Below are 21,841 nucleotides of genomic sequence, written 5' to 3'. Positions count from 1 at the left end.
ATTATTTGGGTTAGTTTTACGGCGTAATAATTTCTCGCGTACGGATAATATTGTTTGTTAGGGATACGGGCATTACAAGCGTAAGGATCCACGCTCAGTTTCTTAGTTGTACAGCATCCAAACACGCCTACAACTGGGAGGAGTCGTGTGTTTACAAATTACGAAAATCGCGCTAATGAATAATGTTGGTTGCGAAATAATGAAAAGAATAAAGGTACGCCAGCTTTGGGTCAGCGTTCTTGGGAAAAGAAAGGCGCTTCAGCTGCCGTAAACAACAAAATACGATATCGGCACTTTCGCCGGTGTCGTAACGGATTTTGATAAATTGATACCATCAAGCGACCCGTATTTATCATTCGCTACGATTTGGCCGAGTTATAAAATAACGCGGTTTTAAAATATATAATTATTTGTTTATATTGAAATTGAAGCCGCTCGGATTATTGGGATTGGCTGTAATGATAGGCTGCTATCTATCTCCGGCTGCTGTCAATCAGTTTTTCAGTCTGAATTTGCGAAATTAGAACGCGACGGATTTAAATATAAATGAAATAATGTACGTTGGTTGGAGGGGGTACTTCATTACCGTTTAATCATCGACGCTCAGCCAGCTGGCGACATTTTCCATTATTTTATTCCTCTCACGAAGGCAGCCGCTCATTTTTGGCCGCTCGCTTATTACATAAACATTAAGCAAAAAACAACAATTTATAATTTCACGGATCCGGTCGAACCTGAATTTTAGAATATTGTACTCGTGGTCGTTCTTTGCTTATATGGTTCAACTGGATGGAGTAATGAGTATGAAGAAAAAGGAAGTTATTTCGTTAAATATATTTAATTTTTTTTATTGGTTAAAGATTTCATTTTTGTTGAACGCGTGAATGTGATTGGTTAAGAATGTATTTACTAACTGTAGCTTTGGTAAGCATACTAATTCGATGTGTTTCCGAAGGTAGATTTTCAGTATTTAACAAAACAATCGAAATTCCATGTGTTTCTGAAGGTAGATTTTCAGTATCTAACAATACAATAAAAATTCGATGTGTTTCCGAAGGTATATTTTCAGTATCTAACAAAACCATAAAAATTCGATGTGTTTCCGAAGGTAGATTTTCAGTATCTAACAAAACCATGAAAATTCGATGTGTTTCCGAAGGTATATTTTCAGTATCTAACAAAACAATAAAAATTCGATGTGTTTCCGAAGGTAGATTTTCAGTATCTAACAAAACCATGAAAATTTGATGTGTTTCCGAAGGTAGATTTTCAGTATCTAACAAAACCATAAAAACTCGATGTGTTTCCGAAGGTAGATTTTCAGTATCTAACAAAACCATAAATATTCGATGTGTTTCCGAAGGTAGATTTTCAGTATCTAACAAGACCATAAAAATTCGATGTGTTTCCGAAGGTAGATTTTCAGTATCTAACAAAACAATAAAAATTCGATGTGTTTCCGAAGGTAGATTTTCAGTATCTAACAAAACAATAAAAATTCGATGTGTTTCTGAAGGTAGATTTTCAGTATCTAACAAAACAATAAAAATTCGATGTGTTTCCGAAGGTAGATTTTCAGTATTTAACAAAACAATCGAAATTCCATGTGTTTCCGAAGGTATATTTTCAGTATCTAACAAAACCATAAAAATTCGATGTGTTTCCGAAGGTAGATTTTCAGTATCTAACAAAACCATGAAAATTCGATGTGTTTCCGAAGGTAAATATTCAGTATCTAACAAAACAATAAAAATTCGATGTGTTTCCGAAGGTAGATTTTCAGTATCTAACAAGACCATAAAAATTCGATGTGTTTCCGAAGGTAGATTTTCAGTATCTAACAAAACAATAAAAATTCGATGTGTTTCCGAAGGTAGATTTTCAGTATCTAACTAAACAATAAAAATTCGATGTGTTTCTGAAGGTAGATTTTCAGTATCTAACAAAACAATAAAAATTCGATGTGTTTCCGAAGGTAGATTTTCAGTATCTAACAAAACAATAAAAATTCGATGTGTTTCCGAAGGTAGATTTTCAGTATCTAACAAAACCATAAAAATTGTTACGAGTAAAGATATCGCTTGAAATGCACTTTCCTTTCTTTAGGTTCATAGAAAAATGTGGGACAAAAAACCAACATGAAGTCAGTGTAGTAATCTACTTCTTGGGGTACATTCTTTAGCGAAGCTAATCACAATTCCTTTTGCATTTGAACCACCACCCTTAACTGCCCGCCTCAGTGCCATCACCTTTTTAGTCCACCGAATGTCCTTTCATTCTCGGACGTCCAAATTCGGAAGGACTCAATCGATGTTAATTAATTTTGCCGTTAAATTTCTAAATAAACCTATAGACACCTTGTTGTGTTCAACAAATAATCATTCAGAAATTTAGTAACAACGTTTTTTCGATGAAAGTATGATATATTTACATCACAATTAGATTAGGAGAAGTTACTACAAAGCCTGAAATTCTGGAAACGCAAATGCCTTTCAAAAGCGTGGGGGGTAAGTTTCTTTCTCGCTGAAAATTCCACCCCCTCAAAAGGAGAGAAGATTCTCGAAGGACGCTGGGTAACGATACCGTCATCTAACGTGAGCTAACGAAATGAAAATATCGTACAAGGCTTAGATATTAAGTGTTGTTAGGCATGGAAGGGTGGGACTGGGATGACACCTATTTACCTAAGCTACTAATATATTTAAAAAGGGTGTAAGTTTATTTGTTCAGTCAAGAACTGCGTTATTTAAAACATATGCTCAATATTCTATACATTTTTTATCTTGAAATATCACTAATGTCCCAAAGACCACTGATTCTGTAAGGGTCAACGTTGGTAAATTTGTTAGCTTTTGAATCGTTTTTCTTTTTAATTTCCGGCTTTAGAAACCGATTTAAAACTTGGCGAAGGCTTAGTATCAGAAATACATGTATTTCTGTTAGTATTCATAGTTTGCACCGAAGGGAGGGTCTCCAAGGAAACTGGGAGGGCGATCAAAAATTCAAACCATTTCGCGCGTAGCTACTAAATAGGTAGCCATTTTGTTGGTAATCTCGTCAAAGCTACAAAACGTATTAGATTTATGCTTTAAAATTTTAAATGGGCCCTAAACAAAGCCAGATAAGATTCTAAGGCCGGGTTATTTAAATAAAATATCAAATTACGACAGAAATATCTACGAAAAGAAGTTAACAAAGCTTATCAAAGTTAGGCCTTTGCGGTCATCCTTTTTACAATTACCTTCACTATCGAATAAAATAAACAATTTTCGCTCTCCATTGGTAATTGAACTACTCGAACAATTTTTAACCAGGCAGATAACCATTTTTAACGTGAAACTAATTCCTTAATCATTTGAAAATAATTAAAATCCGCAAACAGACGATTGAAACTGTTAACCCTCCCGTTTTACTAAGAAATCTACACCTTCAAAATGGCGGCAAAGAACCGTTCATTCTTGCTCAAATTAAATATTTATTCTTGGTTCTTATATCTATACTTGGAACTGCGTCATTGATGACGTAGGGATGCAAACTATGTATTCTTTGCCGTTTTTTGGTTATTATTTCCCAATTTTTTATCGAAATTACATGCTACAGATTTATTTTTCGTTTTAGATTTGCTAATTAAATAATAACTATATTGAGTTGATGCATTCTAGGAGGATTGAAATTCATATTCCTAGATGCATCTCTCTGACTTTCTAAGCTGTTAATATCCATTATAGATCGCAAAGACGTTTCAGCGGTTATATCGGCTGCCATTTTCTCGTGTTTCGATAAATTTCCACCAGGTACCGATCTCGGTCTTACTCCCGTAATAGGGGGGTGAAAATTGTCATCCCGCCTAGTCATACCCTCTCTCTCTGGTAAGTCAAATGCGCCTACGGTGGGATTTATGGCTCTATGATAACTTCCTCTAATCTAATTCTGTTACATCTATACTGGAGGTAGATAGTTATACATGCCAGAGTACTGGGTGATCTGCTTAGAGATCGGCGTTTGAATAAGAAATTATCCAATTATTTATTTTTATTCATAACCGACAATTATTCAAAAAATATCAGGAAAAACCGATTATTTTTGCATGTTAAATCGCTGCTTATTCGTATAATATGTTCATAAATAAACAATTAACCAAAGTTTTTATGATTAATTGAAATTTTGCCGGTTAATTTATTTGTTCGGCCGATCTCTCGATCTGCTTGCCTTACAATAGGGAGCCGACTATTTATGTAGTTCATTTTGGATAAGGTGGGCGTACGTAAAGATAAGATAATAGGTGAAATGGTTTTTTAGTAAACACAACATCACCTTCTCTTTTCGTTTTTAGTTCCACATCGATATATATATATATATATATATATATATATATATATATATATATTGGTATATATATATATATCGATGTGGAACTATTGCTATGGACGGAATGTCGTTAAGTGTTGTAGTTTGTTTGTTTGTTTGTCGTGGAAAGCGACGACACGGTAGATGAAGCTGCGAAAAATAATTTATATAAATTATATTATTGGCGACACCGGGATTCGAACCCAGATTTCTGGCCGCGTAGTTTCTCTTTGGTCTCATTCGATAGAACCTTTTGACGCGCACGCAGTGCCGTTAATTTCCGCCCCCTCCGACCAACCCCCTTAAAGGGAGAGTGATCGAAATAAACAAGTTAAGAAATTCATGGGTATTTTTTTATGAATTTGCGAATTTACATGACTTTTGGTGCCTAAACTACCCAAATGTTTGATATAAATTTCCTAAAATAAACCCATTTGGATCCCAGTTTAAGAATTTCTTTAAATCATATTTCCACTAATTTCAATAACTTAAAAGAATTATGTTCGTCGTGTTTTGCTTACCTATTTCACCTATGATACTTTCCGTCTATCTAACGATAATAAATCACATGGCCTCAACAGCTTTTGTATTGGTTAATTTGGTTTGCCCACCCGGGTATCCTGAGGGTAGCGGTAGCCACTCTTTAACATAGGATGGTAAATTATATATCAAACGATAGGAAATCACATGGCCTCAACAGCTTTTGTATTGCTTTGCCCACCCGCGTATCCTGAGGGTGGGTGGCGCCCAAGTTTTAATCCTTCAACTTAGGATGGAATTTTATAGATTTAACGATAGGAAATCACATGGCCTCAACAGCTTTTGTATTGGTTTGCCCACCCGGGTATCCTGAGGGTAGCGGTAGCCACTCTTTAACATAGATTGGTAAATTATATATCAAACAATAGGAAATCACATGGGCTCAACAGCTTTTGTATTGCTTTGCCCACCCGCGTATCCTGAGGGTGGGTGGCGCCCAAGTTTTAATCCTTCAACTTAGGATGGTATTTTATATATCTAACGATAGCAATTCACATGGCCTCAACAGCTTTTGTATTTGTTTGCCCACCCGCGTATCCAGAGGGTGGACGGTGCGCACTCTTTAACATAGATTGGTAAATTATATATCAAACAATAGGAAATCACATGGGCTCAACAGCTTTTGTATTGCTTTGCCCACCCGCGTATCCTGAGGGTGGGTGGCGCCCAAGTTTTAATCCTTCAACTTAGGATGGTATTTAATATATCTAACGATAGCAAATCACATTGCCTCAACAGCTTTTGTATTTGTTTGCCCACCCGCGTATCCAGAGGGTGGACGGTGCGCACTCTTTAACATAGATTGGTAAATTATATATCAAACAATAGGAAATCACATGGGCTCAACAGCTTTTGTATTGCTTTGCCCACCCGCGTATCCTGAGGGTGGGTGGCGCCCAAGTTTTAATCCTTCAACTTAGGATGGTATTTTATATATCTAACGATAGTAAATCACATGGCCTCAACAGCTTTTGTATTGGTTAATTTGGTTTGCCCACCCGGGTATCCTGAGGGTAGCGGTAGCCACTCTTTAACATAGGATGGTAAATTATATATCAAACGATAGGAAATCACATGGCCTCAACAGCTTTTGTATTGCTTTGCCCACCCGCGTATCCTGAGGGTGGGTGGCGCCCAAGTTTTAATCCTTCAACTTAGGATGGAATTTTATATATTTAACGATAGGAAATCACATGGCCTCAACAGCTTTTGTATTGGTGTGCCCACCCGCGTATCCAGAGGGTCGGCGGTGCGCACTCTTTAACATAGATTGGTAAATTATATATCAAACAATAGGAAATCACATGGGCTCAACAGCTTTTGTATTGCTTTGCCCACCCGCGTATCCTGAGGGTGGGTGGCGCCCAAGTTTTAATCCTTCAACTTAGGATGGTATTTTATATATCTAACGATAGTAAATCACATGGCCTCAACAGCTTTTGTATTGGTTAATTTGGTTTGCCCACCCGGGTATCCTGAGGGTAGCGGTAGCCACTCTTTAACATAGGATGGTAAATTATATATCAAACGATAGGAAATCACATGGCCTCAATAGCTTTTGTATTGCTTTGCCCACCCGCGTATCCTGAGGGTGGGTGTCGCCCAAGTTTTAATCCTTCAACTTAGGATGGAATTTTATATATTTAACGATAGGAAATCACATTGCCTCAACAGCTTTTGTATTGGTTTGCCCACCCGCGTATCCAGAGGGTCGGCGGTGCGCACTCTTTAACATAGATTGGTAAATTATATATCAAACAATAGGAAATCACATGGGCTCAACAGCTTTTGTATTGGTTTGCCCACCCGCATATCCTGAGGGTAGGTGGCACCCAAGTTTTAATCCTTCAACTTAGGATGGTATTTTATATATCTTATGATAGCAAATCACAGGGCCTCAACAGCTTTTGTATTGGTTTGCCCACCCGCGTATCCAGAGGGTGGACGGTGCGCACTCTTTAACATAGATTGATAAATTATATATCAAACAATAGGAAATCACATGGGCTCAACAGCTTTTGTATTGCTTTGCCCACCCGCGTATCCTGAGGGTGGGTGGCGCCCAAGTTTTAATCCTTCAACTTAGGATGGTATTTTATATATCTAACGATAGCAAATCACATGGCCTCAACAGCTTTTGTATTGGATTGCCCACCCACGTATCCTGAGGGTGGGCGGTGCCCACTCTTTAACATATGATGGTAAATTATATATCAAACAATAGGAAATCACATGGGCTCAACAGCTTTTATATCAGTTTGCCCACCCGGGTCTCCTGATGGTGGGTGGCATCCACTCTTTAACTTACGATGGCAATTTATATATCAAACGACAAGAAATCACGTAGCCTCAACAGCTTTTGTATAAGTTTGCCTATCTAACAAGGAGACTACCCGAGGTGGTTATCACCGATTTCGTTGAAACTCGGGGGTTAGGTAGACCTTATGGTAGTAGGAAAATTGCCAAAGGGAAAAGTTGCAATGGGCTTTAGATTTCCCATGGCAACCGAAAATGTTTTTGATCTCTCAAAACAAAAATCTCCATTTAAAAAAGCATGGGATTTTATCGGTTTCACAGGGTACTTACTTACTTAAAAATTTAAAAAAATTAAATTTAAAAAAATACCCAAAAAGATGAATTTGACCTATTTTGGCTAAAATTGATCAATGATTTTGGCTAAAATTGATCAATTTTGGTTAAATTTTAACAAATTTTGTGTAACTGAGAAAATCCCATGCTTAAATGGAGAGGTCAAAATCATTTTGGGTTGCCATAGGAAAACTAAAGCCCATTGCAACTTTTCCCTTTGGCAATTTTCATACTACCATAAGGTCTCCCGAACCACCGAGTTTCAACAAAATCGGTGAGAACCACCTCGGGTAGTCTCCTTGTAAGAGTGTTTGGGTTTGCCCACTTGAATACACTGATGTGGAACTAATATTACGGCCTGGGCCGACTTGTTCTTTTATCATAGTCCCAGTCTAATAACTGCTTTATGTTGTCGCTGTAAACGTCGTAGTTGAATGCTTTCTGAGTTTGTGTTACTCTTGGAATGTTGACATGACGCTTCTGGAACCAGCGTTGGTTGCGAAGGTTGGTACGACGACTCTGGAACCAGAGTTGGCTGCGTTGGACTTATGGTTGATGTGACAGGCGTGACTACGTTGTTCCGAGTTGTGGATACGACTGGTGCAACTGCGTTATTGTTAGTGGTACATGATGAGACAGGTGCAACGGCGTTGTTCTGGGTAGTTGTCGATGAAACAGGTGCAGGGAACCCATCGAAGTCGTTCGGAATTGCGTCTGCTAAAGTATCTGTTACTGTGGTGGCTGCGGACTTCGTAAACCGTCGTTTTAGTTGATTGCGATGTTTACGTAAGATCTGGTTTCCATGGGTTACTTGCCAATCTTTTGTTTGATGTTACCAAGGATTCATTTAGAATCACGGGAGTAATTTCGAATGAAGACTGCGTCTCCTGTCTAAAACTCCGTGGTGGTCGCTAAGGCGGTGTCATTGATGGTGATCTGGTTACGAGGATGACATAGATCTAGGCGAGTGATGATGTTTGTCCCCAGCATAAGTTCGGCCAGAGGTGTTCGTCTGTAGGACATCAAAATGCGAGCCAAACGTTGTTCGAGTGTGCCGGCTTTGAAGGTGTTCAGACCCTCGTTCAAGATGTTGATCTCGTCGGTAGTCCCTCCTGACATTTTCTTTAGCGAGCCTTTAATGGTGCGTACTGATCGTTTGGCTTGGTTGTTGGATTGTGGGTGGTAAGGTGCAATCGTCAAGTGTTTGACGCCATTGTGGAACGTTAACTCTTTGAAAGCTTCGCTTGTAAAGCAAGTGGCGTTATCTGTCACGCGATTCCGAATGATTCCGAAGCGAGCCATCTTCATGCGTAGAGAGCGAATGACTACGTCTGTTGAGGATGTTGGTGCAATGTCTACTTCAATCCATTTAGAATAGGCGTCGGCGATGATGAACAACAATTTATTATCGATGGGACCGATGAAATCGCAGTCTACTCTTTGCCAAGGTGTTGTGACAATCGGCCATTGGGAGAATGGTTTCGATGGTTCTGGTGCAGTTGACTGACACGCAGCGCATACCTTGCTGTATTCTGCAATATCGCGGTCAACTCCTGGCCACCAGAACATAGATCTTGCAATGGACTTCATTCGTACAACTCCTTGGTGAGTTTCGTGAAGCTGCTCCAAAATATTAGCTCTGAGGGATATGGGCATGACGACTCTCTGACCGAGCATAAGTACACCTTGCATCGTCGATAGTTCGTTGCGTCTGGTATGATAAGGTGTCAATTCTGGATCGTCTCTGTCTACACGTCTCCATCCGTTGATTACGCACGACATGACTCTTTGAAGCTCGTTCTCAGTTTCGGTGGCTCTTCGGATGTCGGTAATGGTCGTTGGGCTATTGTTGATTTTATCAACGAGTAGTACGTACTCTGTCAGCAACGGTGGTTCGCTGAGCTGAACTTGAAGTGGTAAACGGCTCATAGCGTCTGCATTGGAATGTAGACTCCTCTTCTTATGTTCGATCTGGTAGTCGTATGCTGATAACAATAGTGCCCATCTCTGCAACCTCGCCACTGACATTGGTGGTACGGGTTATTTTCCGAGAGAAGACTGACCAGAGGTTGGTGATCGGTAATTAACTTGAAAAGTAGGTAATCTCTGAATTTCATGACCCCGTATACGAGTGACAACGCTTCTATTTCCAACTGGGAATAGTTATTTTCGGCTGCAGAGAGTGTGCGGGAAGCGAAGGATATTGGTCCCCGTTGATCGCATGTGATATAACTACGCCGATGCCAACGGGTGAAGCGTCACATGCTAGTCGAATTTCCTTGCTTGGGTCAAAATGTGCAAGGAAGTTTAATGTCATCAGCATGTCTTTGGCCTTCTTGAAAGTCTGCCGTTCTTCTTGTTCCCATGTCCATTTGGTAGCCTTCTCTAGTAGGCGATAAAATGGAGCTAAATGCATGGCGTAGTTAGGTATGAACTTCGAGTAGTAGTTTAGAAGACCAAGAAATGATCTTAGTTCTTCTACGCTCTTCGGCTCGGGTGCTTCGGATATGGCAGTCATTTTCGTCTTTTGTGGATGAAGCCCTTCGTGATCTAGATGGTAGCCAAGGAACACTCTCTTTGTAAATTGGCACTTTTCCAATCTAAGCTTCAGACCGGCATTCTTAATGACTTGAAGTAGCGAGTCCAGTTTCTTTATATGGTCTTTGTTGTCAGTTCCTCCAAGCAGGATGTCGTCCTGGAATGGTGTGACGCCTTGTTGATTTCGTAACATACACTCCATGTGTTTTTGAAACACTGCGGATGCAGATGATATTCCGTACGGTAAATAGTTGTACTGTAACAGCCCTCTTGTAGTGTTAATGACTACGAGATTTTTCGAAGAATCGTCCAGCTCCAGCTGACTATAGGCATCACGCATGTTGAGTCGGGTAAATACTTGACATCCTGTGAGCTTGGCGAATATGTCTTCTGCTCACGGGATTGGGTATTTCTCGGTCTCGATCTGTCGATTGGCCGTGACTTTGAAATCTCCACAGATTCTGACCTGGCCGTTAGGCTTCATCACAGGAACGATAGGCGCTGGCAACTGTACAAACGGTATGGGCGATATGATTTTATGTTTCTCCAACCGTTGAAGTTCTATGCATACGGGACAGTTCTTGGTTTGAAGAATCTAGGTTTGGTGTCGGGTCTTCGGTGGAGATTTACCTTCACGCCTTTTAAACATCCTCTTTGCTTCGGTCGAAGACGAACTCGTGTTTGTTCAAGATATCCTTTAGCGTCTGATCCAAATTGGAAATAGTGTGAACCGTGTTTGCTTGTGGAATAATCCACTCTTTGTGGATCGGAAGCGACGAGGATATCCATGATCTACCGCAGAGCATTGGTCCGCGGCCGTTATATACGATAATCGGAAGTATATCTTCGTGGAGGTGGTACGATACTCTGACTTAGCTGACTCCTACTACTTGTGACTGGAAAATGATCTCAGTTGAACGTTGGATTTGTCCAACGCGTCCATCTTGAGTACTCCCTCAGTGTCTTGACTCGAAATCAGAGAATGTGTGGAGCCAGTGTCGGCTTCCATGTGAACCTTAACATCGTTTGATCAAGCAATTGATTCTGTACGGTTCATGAAGCTCCTTGTCTCCTGGTTTTCGATCTCTTGAGTTGAAATACTCGCCGAGTACATGGACCAACTCGTCGTATGTATTGTCTGTGGGTTTCGCAGGTCCTACGATATTCCGAAGTGTTGCGTGCGCTGTCGGTCCAATAACCGTTAACAACGTCGCTTTCTCTTTCGCCTCGTCATCGATGCTGTTTGCGATGAAGTACTGCTCCAACCTCTCTGCATAGAGTGCACATGATTCTGACTGGTCGTCGAATTGTCCGAACCAACTGGTTACTGACATCGCTACTTTGGTCTAAACGCCTGGACTCTGGTAGCAATCTTCTTTTCAACAAGACTACCCTTTCGGGGATGACGATGGTAAAACTTGTAGACTCGAATAATCAGTAGGATCCCATCTCCGTCGCCAATTTGTGGTGTTCAACTAATAATCATTCAGAAATTTAGTAATAACGTTATTACGATGATAGTATATTTACATGATATATTTACATCTATACTGGAAGTAGATAGTTATACATGCCAGAGTACTGGGTGATCTGCTTGCCTTACAATAGGGAGCCGACTATTTATGTAGTTCATTTTAGATAAAGTGGGCGCACGTACAGATAATATAATAGGTGAAATGGTTTTTAGTAAATAGCCATTCGATATAAGAAATTGGGATTCCGAGACAATATCTTTTGTAGTTTGACGGTGGCGGGTACCTTGGTGCTTAAAATAATTGTTTCGTGATTTTGTGTTACTATTAGACCATTCGGCTCTATAAACCAGGGCCGTTTAATCCAATCGGCACAATGGGTGCTGTGCCCAGGGCCTACGAAGGTTTATGAGTATGTAAAATAGGGCTTACAAAGGTCTTACAAGGAAAGTACCCGAGGTGATTATTGCCGATTTGGTTCAAAGTCGGCCGTTATGTAGACCTATATGAGATACGAAATTTCCCAAAAGGAGACGTTGCACTACCATAGAGATAGAAAATAAGAAGAGGCCCAGACAGGGGCAAAAAGAGCTTCTTTCTGTTATGGAAATTTCATTCCCCTCCGTGGAATGCGTTATAGGTAAGAAGTACGTAGCGCCACCACACCGTTCTGGAGGAACTAGAAATAAGCGTAAGAAACCATGGAAACAAACTACAGCTTTTGAGAAACAAACTTTTTAGGCTTAAGGAGTTTCTGTAACTTGTAATGGTAATAGGCTTTAATATCATAAATAAAGTATCATTTTTTGAAGTTTGAAATATTCCTTTTTTTACATACAATTTTGAATGAATTATAATAATTTAATTATAGTAATTATGTAAATTTAAATAAATCTGAAAATAGTTGAAGCTTGTGAAGTTCCAAATTGGATTTTCCCTTGAGATTCAACAAAACCGGGAGAAAGGTATACAATTTTAAGGGTTTAATAATATTAGTGATATCAGTAGTACTTCTGGTGATATCGGTATATACCAAAATAACTTTATAGAGGACTTACAGTTAACATATTGATTTGGTCAGTTCGGAGACACTCGAGATTAATAATATACATCTAGCACCTACTATTGCACGGAAACATTAAAACTCCCAAAAAGTCTTTAGATATCCAATATGAAACGTTCTATGGTCTCGACACTCTCCAGTTAAAAGTGTCATCCTCAGATACCCTAATAATTAATATTCCATGATTAATGTTATTTAAACGGATGGATTTTGAATCTACTGAAATGGACGAGATTGAAAATGATTCATCTCTAAACAACTCTCTTCATGAAATGAGAAAAGATTTTATTGAATTTAGATAAAAGATTTGGTCCAAATAAATAAATAAATTTGCCATGACAGTTCATTTTTATTCTCCGACAGCATACAATTTCTTGAGAAAACACTTTTGTTTACCACATCCCAACCCTCTACGACAATGGATAAACAAAATTGTTCCAAGTTTTAACTACATTAAAATGAGAGTGACAAAACAGATCATCAACTTTTAATAGCATTATCTATCGATGAAACGTCAATCAAGAAACATACTGAATGGACAGGAAATTAATTTTCCGGATTCGTAAACTCAAGCCACTGACGAAATTGCAACATCAGCCCTTGTATTTATGGCTGTGGCTATCAACGGCCATTGGAAAGTCCCCATAGGATACTTTTAAATATAAGATTAAGAAAAATTAGCAGATACATCAACGATAATCAAAAGAAAGAAGCAGTTCGAAAAAAACTTACCACAATAATCCTTTTCCAAGGACAATTTTGTATGCAATGCCAGTCTATTATAAATATATTATTACGATTGATAATTGTTTTTAATCTAGAAAATTAGAGGTAAATTTACCTTTTTTCTCTCCAAATATCGACGTTGTTTACATTCTGCAATGACGTCATAGAGCCCAGCTGGTTGCCACAAAGGGAGTTTAGTTTCTTAGATGGCCGTTTGTGGCGCCACGTGTTTTGTTCCCTATAACGCATAGCTCGCGAAGGGGGATAGCACCGCGGAACAAACCCTCAGATTTCATTTGGCCTCTACTTATTTTCTATCTCTATGTGCACTACCCATTCGATTTGCCATGGCAACCGAAAATGTCTTTGATCAATTAAAACAAAAATAAGAGTTTTTCCTTATTTTACCTAAAAATGATTACAAATTTACCTCATTCATAATTGTTCCAATTAACCCAAAAAAGAGGAAATTTACGTAAATGTTTTACAAATTACCCATTTCGTGATTTTAAATTAAAAAAAAATCGTAGCTAGGACCTCGTGAAACCTAGAAAATCTCATGCTTTTTTAAATGGAGACTTTTTTGTTATAAGTGGTCAAAAACATTTTCGGTTGCCATGGCAAATCGAATGGGTAGTGCAACGTCTCCTTTTGGGAAATTTCATATCTCATATAAGTCTACATCACGGCCGACTTGGAACAAAATCGGCAATAAACACCTCGGGTACTCTCCTTGTTAGTGCCAAGGACCTACGAAGGGCTTAAAACGGTCCTGCTATTGACCAGAATATTAAAAAAATAATCATATCCTGTGAAATTTCAAAAAGAAACGTTGTAAAGAAGATTAAAATAAATTGAAAATGTATAATTTATAATAAGTATAAATTAAAGTTAGAACAATAACCGGTTATTATAACGGTAAAGTTAAGTATACCTTTAACCCCGATAGTAAACTGGTTTTTCGCTCATAAGTAGGTATTATGAAAGCATAACCCAGAATTAATAAAAGAACGGAAATTGGACATACAATCTTTAATGAGATTTAAATACTCCATTAACTAGTTTCAAAGCAGATTGTAATTGGTAAATAATAATATATACTGTTGACTAATTAGTATCGTTAATTACATCCAAACGGCTTCCTAATTGTAATTTTTTTTAATAACAATAGAGGGAAAATAAAATACAATACGCCTCGAATAAATAATATTAATCTGCCTAAACTCGCCGATCTAAACAGGATCTCCCCGGATTAAGCCTATCGTCGCTTAAAACTCCTATAGTCAATACCACCTCGTCAAGATTCGTCAAAACGAAAATACCTCGTTCGAAACCTCTTCACCTTGACACGTATATAATTTTAAAAATAATTATCTATAACGAGTGTCACGAAAAGAACAGAAAGAAAGTTTTAAATGATTTATTTCGTCTCCGCATGATTGCTTTTTTTATTGCTTTTCGATTTATCCTATATATCGATAATAATTGGCGTCGTGACTAACCTAATTTCTTTAACGTCGACGAAATGAGAAAATATTTTGATCATCTGAATAACTAATGCGTAAACAATAGGCAGCTTTCGATTTCTTTATTTAATCCGCAAACAATGTTACTTTAATGAGGCACTGTTTTTTTCAATAGTATATGAGACGGTTATTCGACGAATTGAGATCATTTCCGCCAGGGTATAATAGCGCGGGTACGTGTTATTAAATTATTCCATATTAATTTCGAACAATAAAAGCTCATTTTCATTGTTTTTCGCTTTAAATTCGAGAACCCTACTTTTCTAAATATCTGTCTATAAACCGGTAGTATTTTTCCCCGTTTCATTTTGCCCTTTTTTGTTATTAATTGCTGTTTTATCGAAGGAAAAAATGTGAGAATCCTTTTTTTAATCTAATACGCGATAAGATTGAAAGCGTAAAATTTTTACTCTTTCGAAGAAAATATCTTTCTATTGTTCAAAGGTTGTACGTATCTTTAGAGAAATTTCTAGTCGTTTTTACTGCATTTTTTATTTCTATGGCTCGCGCATTTCTTGTCAAAAATGTTATTTAATTCGGTCTCGCTGGGAGCCCGTCGCCATTATAAAATGCGGCCGAATTCCTCGGTGCCTATTTGTCAAAACAACAGATTTTACAGATTTCATTTTTTTCATGTAAACTAGAAAACAATGTATCAGTGACGTCGATCAGTAAAATATTGGCATATCGTTTTTTTCTTCAAACGTGATCTTATTCCAAGAAACATTATTCGTCTTATAGTTGAGTAGGTATAATTTAGTATTATTTTTAAATTCTAGATAATTTACGTCGCTATAAACGATACAATGATGATGACTATACGCGACGTTCTTTCAAGTATTTGAAAAAAGTGTATAAATATTTTAAATATTGTCCGTTATAGGCTGTTTGATATCCAACCCAAGATCTTCCGTAGAAACCTGGAATTACGGACAACCATTCTGGAAACTCGCTTACTTAAATATGTATTATCAAAAGTTTGTAATATACATTTTACGAGAAGTGTATCGATCTAATGAAACGAGTCACATTTTGATTGGGAGTCACTATCAAACGGCGCAGTCTAATGCTTTTTGAAAACAGGGGATTATCTTTTACAAATTCTATACGGTATGGCTTGGGGCCCGACAAATTAACTGGACAAGGTGCTTCCGGGTCCCTTAATTTAATTTTTTGTGGGCCCCAAATGAAATGTACGCGGTATGTCACCACTGTTGGGAACTACTTTACGGCAAAATGCGGATTTGTACATTGCGTGTACTACTCCACATATCAATTGATGTAAAATGTGTGTATTTATAGCTCCGAACTAGTTTTTCTATACCGACGCGCATTTTGAAGGTGGATACTTCTGGGTGTAATCTAAAAATAGCCAGTATCGTTCACGGTTAAGGGGGAGACCTTAGACTACGTAACCGGCCGTCGTGGAATCTCGATTGACCTTTTCCCATTTTTCGGTTTCTGATTGCAGTGACAGTGTGATATCCTCGACGACTCTCGGGGGTAAAGAACCGCTCTGTTAAAAGATATATATTTTTATAGGCGTCTGAGGGTGATGGAAAACGTGACATATACACACTATACAGGTTTGGCAGTCGCGGACAATCCTCTTTCTCTCTCTTCTAAATGCCGATGATTTTCCTCTCTGTTGTTTTTAACCCGCGAACGTATATTATGCAAATGAGGAGCGGCTGGTGTCACGCTGGTGATTTCCTTTAGTCTTTCTTCTCCTCTTTCAAAGTGGCTTTCTCGATTTTTCCGAATTATGCCAATTGAGGTCTTCTTTCGTTCGCCGAAGACGGATCGCCGCCCTCACTCCAATTCGCTCTCTTTCTGTTGACGTCGAAACGGCGTAGCCAAGGCCCGAGTATAAATGTTTCACTTTTAGTTTCGTCGGAATCTCCCCCCCCCCAGTTGCTCTCTCAAAAAACCTTTTTCGATTTTCGTATTCCGAGAATACCAATGTTTTGAATTTAAAGCGGATCAATTGTATTCTGGTTTCTTGGAAAACCTATAATGGGAATATCCATATTTAATAGACCTCAAAATCACTTAAATAAATTTATTGGTTTAGGAAGCGCGTGTTTAGAACCACGTGTTAATATTTAAATAAAGAACGTGGTTGCTCGGGGCATTTCATCTTTGATTTTCTTCGGAATTCCAATATCTAACGGTCCATCAGGTCTGATTTATTCTCAGAAATTAACTCAACTTTAAGAGCCATAATACAACTCATTTACATAGTTTTATCTAGGAGCAACAAACACAACCACCCCACACAAGGAGAACGCAACCCGTCAAAAGTCATGGATTTTCTTGTGTACATTTTTCATTTGTTAGACGCTTTAGCGCCTGCTGCCATCGGAAGGGGAAAATTCGGAAATTGTCTTCCCCCCGCCCGAAAAACGTTCAGCTTAAAGGCTCGTGACGCTCGTCCAATGAAATTCGTACACAACCCTTCGTTAGCGTGTTTAAACGCAAACTCCGTTCTCCTTGTGTTTGTTGCTCCTAGGTTTTATGAAGTTTTTTAATGACGTCAACTTTGTTTGGCTCATTTCAAAGTGATTCATCTCAAACTGTCCAAATGTCCTACACGAATAAAAATTTTCGTGACCGTTATACAGTATCTCTATATCAGAAAAATCTCGTCTGCGCGTTCTACAGCCTTGAATTATACAGATCTTTCTTTTATATAAAATTATTTTAAAACCAGTAGGAGTAGAAAAAAAAAGACCCGGGACTATAATCGTGCCACTTCAATAAAATTTTAAAATTTTCTTTAGTATTTAAGGTATAGGTAAAGAGGGGTTCGTTTGAGGCAAACTAGTGATCGGCGACATATCATGGCCGCTCGTAGATTAGAAACCCCGGAGGAAAAAAAGATCTATCAGCTCGTACGCAGCCAATACCGATAATCTAATCGGGTTTTCTAATGAGTAAAAAACACTCTAGACAAAAGCGAGGAGTAATTCACGTTGCGAGCTCGTGGCGGTAGAAAACTGGTCGGCGAAATTAGCCTCGTATTTCGGGGCGGAAGTGACTCGAAATGATATTTAAATAACAGTCATTTCAACCGGGGGTATTTTACCCTTTATATTGGCGGGGTAACGATTAATTTCGCTTAATATGACAATACGGCAAAAAAATGTATCCTTCGCCGCCTTTTTTCCCCCTACATTTATTATCCCTTTAGGCAGATAATATTTAAGAATCAAAGCTCGCCTGTAACGCCGTAATAGGTAGCTAAACTTTGTTCGTATCACGTCACTATCGCCATGTTTCCAGTTTTAATTCGTATCTGTCTTTTCCATCTGAATTCGATGGAATACTTTCGCCTTGACCTATATATTCGCTCGTATGAGAGTACGCTCTTTTCATTTTTGCCCTTTCGACGCGTGCGTGGACGTTTCCACTATAAGAAAATATATAAAACATTTCCGCGAATCTTTATTAACGGTAATTTTATTTAAATTTGGTATTTTTCTGAGCAAATAATTTTTTATCCTCGTATGATGAAATGTCCGAAAGCGCTCCATTCGTAAACAATCTTAAAACCGAATCCCTCTTCTAAGTTATATTTATCGGCCAAAAATATGACACATTCATTGACAGTTTTGACTGGAAGAGAAAGAGCCGTTTTTGAAGACCTTCGACCATAAATAAGGATGTTTAGTTCTTTTAAAGGACATTTTATTTTTAAATAAGCTCACCGTCGCGGTACGCAAAATCGATTCAAACAAGAATAGCCGCGGTTATTTCGGAATGGAATACGTTGGCCAAGTATAAACGGCTGATTTAGTATTTATTGGCGTATTTTAAACGGACTACGCTGTCTAATAACTTATCGTATACTTACCATTATTTAAATTAGGACTAGATATTAGAGCTGAATATCTCTCTAATAGTCTATAAAATTAATCTGTAATTCTCAATGGGCCATCCGCTTTCCCTTCACGAAGGGCCAACTGTTATCACTTGCTACCGCTTCGGGTGTTTATTAAGCGCGTCCAAACGACCAGCCCGAGGCTTCGCCGTGAGCTCGATTTACCTAACGCCGCCAAACTATTATAATTATAAATAAAACATTTCAGTTCCCGATCTCGATTACCTCCGCTGATTAATGGGTTTTTGAACCGTACGCGGTTCCAACTCGTCTCCCTAGATGACTTCAAACCATATAGCGCTCCTTGATAAATCAGCCTTTGCCACCGAGGATAGTAATTATCGACGCCTTTCTTCTACGTCTAGATTTATTAGTTTAAATTAGGATCAAGGGGTTATATCCCACTAATTGATTTTCTAACTTTAAAAGAGTCTGAAGGCGACAAATTTCTACTTTCCCCTTCGCCAGCGTTTTCCTTTCATTGTGTCGAGAAAATAATTCTTTATCGCCGCTGAACGCCATTGTAATATATCTATACTCTTTTGTTCGAAGGGGTCGAATATTAGCGACTGCGGCCTCGATTAACACTAGCCAAGATTTCCGGTTCGAAGCCGTTATCTCGCGACCATCTACTCTCGCTTCGAATGACGGAAACCGTACCGTTTTATTCCCCTTCTAACCATACTGCCAACTAACGGAAGATCTCCTTCTTTTGTAAGAGCGAACTTTATTTAACCTTTTCCTTTAAGCCGAAAACAGTCAAATAAAGCTCTTTCTTTTCAACGTAAGCTTGGGTACATTGAAAACGCGATTCTTTTTATTAACGCTTACGTACCAGTATGTTTTATGATAAGACCTTAATGGTAATATCCCAACTAGTCGCGGGTCTGGTCTAACCCGTATATCGTAAAGCGGTCATCGCGGAGACTTTAGCCCGAGTGACGTGTATACCCGTAAAACGCGACACGATTTTCCCCCGCGAGGTTGAAATTAACGGGCAAAAATATAATTAAGGTTAATTGAAATAAATCTTTGTTAGGATCATTGTCCTTGGGGCTCTCATTGTGCACCGATTCAAAGCGATTATATTTCCAATATCCCTCCCTGTCATTTCTCTGTAAATTCAACGTTTTGTTAGACCTGGCAGTTTTTTTATTTCAATCGGATTTTCTGTTATTTTTGAGGCTAGGAGACATTGGCGCGTGATAACGGCGTAACGCAACCTTGGATTTTTCCCCAATTCACGTTTTTAAAAGCCAATTGGGCGGGTCGCGGTTTTAATTTTAAATGTTAGCTTCCAGGTGTTAAGCTTTGCCAATTCTCGTACGCTTTTTCACTGTGCTTGGGGCTTGGGAAAAACAAATAAGTCGATGGAATCGATCAGCAAATAACTTGTTTAGCGCTGACTTTTTATACGCCCCACGCCACTGTCACTTAACTCGAATACGTAAATGTTTAACTTAGGGCAAGACAAAGAAACTAGAAAGAAGTCATTTAAAACGGAAAGAAATGGAATTGTTTCATTATAAATTATTTCGTGTTTCCAGCCGCATACGGCTATTACTTTTAGCAGAAGTAAATGAACCGAAGTTATCAGACTGCTATACTCCCCATGTTGGAGGCGTTTTCCTTATGAAGTTACATTTTAACCTCGAATTTGAAATTTTACGCGCTCCTAGGCCGAAAAAAAAACGTTTCTGTTTTTATGAAACCATTTTTTATACATAGAAATAGCTATACCCACAATTCCCAAGTGCAATTTATCACGTCAAAAGACAGAGATGGAAATTAGCTTTTAATTGACTCGATTTTCTCATCATTTTCATAAGGAAAACGCCCTCCCATTCTGAGCGCTATTTCGATAACTTCGGTTCATTTACTTCTGCTTTTAGTAAATGGACAGGGGTTAAGTTAGACCGTTTTAATTTGAAATAACGTGGTACTTTGGCACATATGCCTTCGAGGCGGAGAAGAAACTAACCGTGGCTTTCCATCGTTCGATATTACTTTTAGTAATGATCCATACATACTCCACAATATATTATACTTTTACGTTAAGGAGTTGCAATGAAAAGTATACCCAAATTCAAGATATCACCTCTCTTATTAAAAGTTATTTTCTTTTTAATTTTTTTGGGAAGGACAAGGACGTCCCATTCACCGCGTAGTAGTTATTATATCCCCCCCCCTTTCAGAATTTGGTATAATATTGAACATTAGCCGCCGCCCCCTACTTCCTTCGCCCCGTGAATGAGAAAAAATATATTTCTGAGAATAATAGGCGCAACGCCCAAGAACCTACTACGCGGTACTAGATTATCAACTCGAGAAAAATTTGGCCTCGTGTTCAATGCCGTCGACTATACGCGGCATTTTGGGAGGAAATCGGTCCCGAAAAAAAAAAGACACAATGTACCCCATGTAGGGGTAAAGGTAAAGCTTTTCGAGTTTAATTAAATTTAGCGGTGTTGAATATTTGGAAGTTGGCGTATGGAAAACGTCAACTAACTTATTCAAAAACAAAATACCAAAATTGCGGGGATAGTAAGCGGGATTTGCTATAGAATTCTCGCTCCCCGTTTTTAGCGAAATTGTATCTCGCTTTTAAACGCAGTTTAATTAAAGTGTAAACGGAATCGTGAATAGGTTCATGGTCGCGGACACGCAGGTGCGATTCCTTCACAAGGTCTTGTCGGGTTTTACAGAAATATTCTGCTATTTTCAGTGTTTCGATATTTTTGTATTTGTACCTTTGATAATAGGGGTGCCGTGACAGTTTTAGTAACTTTGCCGTTGCGAGTGCCTACAGAACATTTGCCCAAAAATCCCGTAGAAACTTTGGGGAAAAATCCAAGAATTTCCTTCGTATGGACTTTCTATGGAAAATTCACAAAATAAAATATCAGATTTTGTTAGAAATTCCAAATCCCTTATCCCAAAAAATACAAAATGTCCCACCACTCGGTTTGCTAACTTGCGAGGGACTGACTACCTTGTTAAATTTTAATACTTTAATTTACCTAGTTTCATTTATTTAAAAATACCATTTACAAAATATATTACCGGAAATTGATTCGCGCGTAATTTTTAAAAAGTTTTTCTACCCGAAATTTCGGTACTAATTCAATATTAAAGAGACTGCATGGTTAAAGTTCAA

At 38.4% G+C, this 21,841-nt stretch overlaps 1 protein-coding gene and 1 long non-coding RNA gene across 2 annotated transcripts in view; both read right to left on the bottom strand.

Annotated features, from left to right (window-relative positions):
- Positions 1-18,739, bottom strand: part of mwh (multiple wing hairs) — a 67,419-nt gene extending 48,680 nt beyond the window's left edge. Inside the window, exon 1 of the mRNA XM_090155467.1 lies at positions 18,658-18,739. The gene's annotated coding sequence lies outside the window, so the exon portion shown is untranslated. The remainder of the gene's footprint in view (positions 1-18,657) is intronic.
- LOC149932487 (uncharacterized) lies at positions 12,894-13,330 on the bottom strand. Its single transcript, XR_016472755.1, has 3 exons — positions 13,282-13,330; positions 13,081-13,201; positions 12,894-12,997 (listed from the first exon to the last, which is right to left on the bottom strand). It is a non-coding gene; the product is annotated as an uncharacterized LOC149932487 (long non-coding RNA).
- Positions 18,740-21,841: the final 3,102 nt, after the last annotated feature.

The sequence above is a fragment of the Leiobunum rupestre genome, chromosome 8 (assembly GCF_980474605.1).
Source record: "Leiobunum rupestre chromosome 8, qqLeiRupe1.1.hap1, whole genome shotgun sequence".
Taxonomy (NCBI): domain Eukaryota; kingdom Metazoa; phylum Arthropoda; class Arachnida; order Opiliones; family Sclerosomatidae; genus Leiobunum; species Leiobunum rupestre.
Note: the sequence above shows the minus strand (reverse complement) of the source record. Positions and strands in the feature narration are given on the sequence as shown.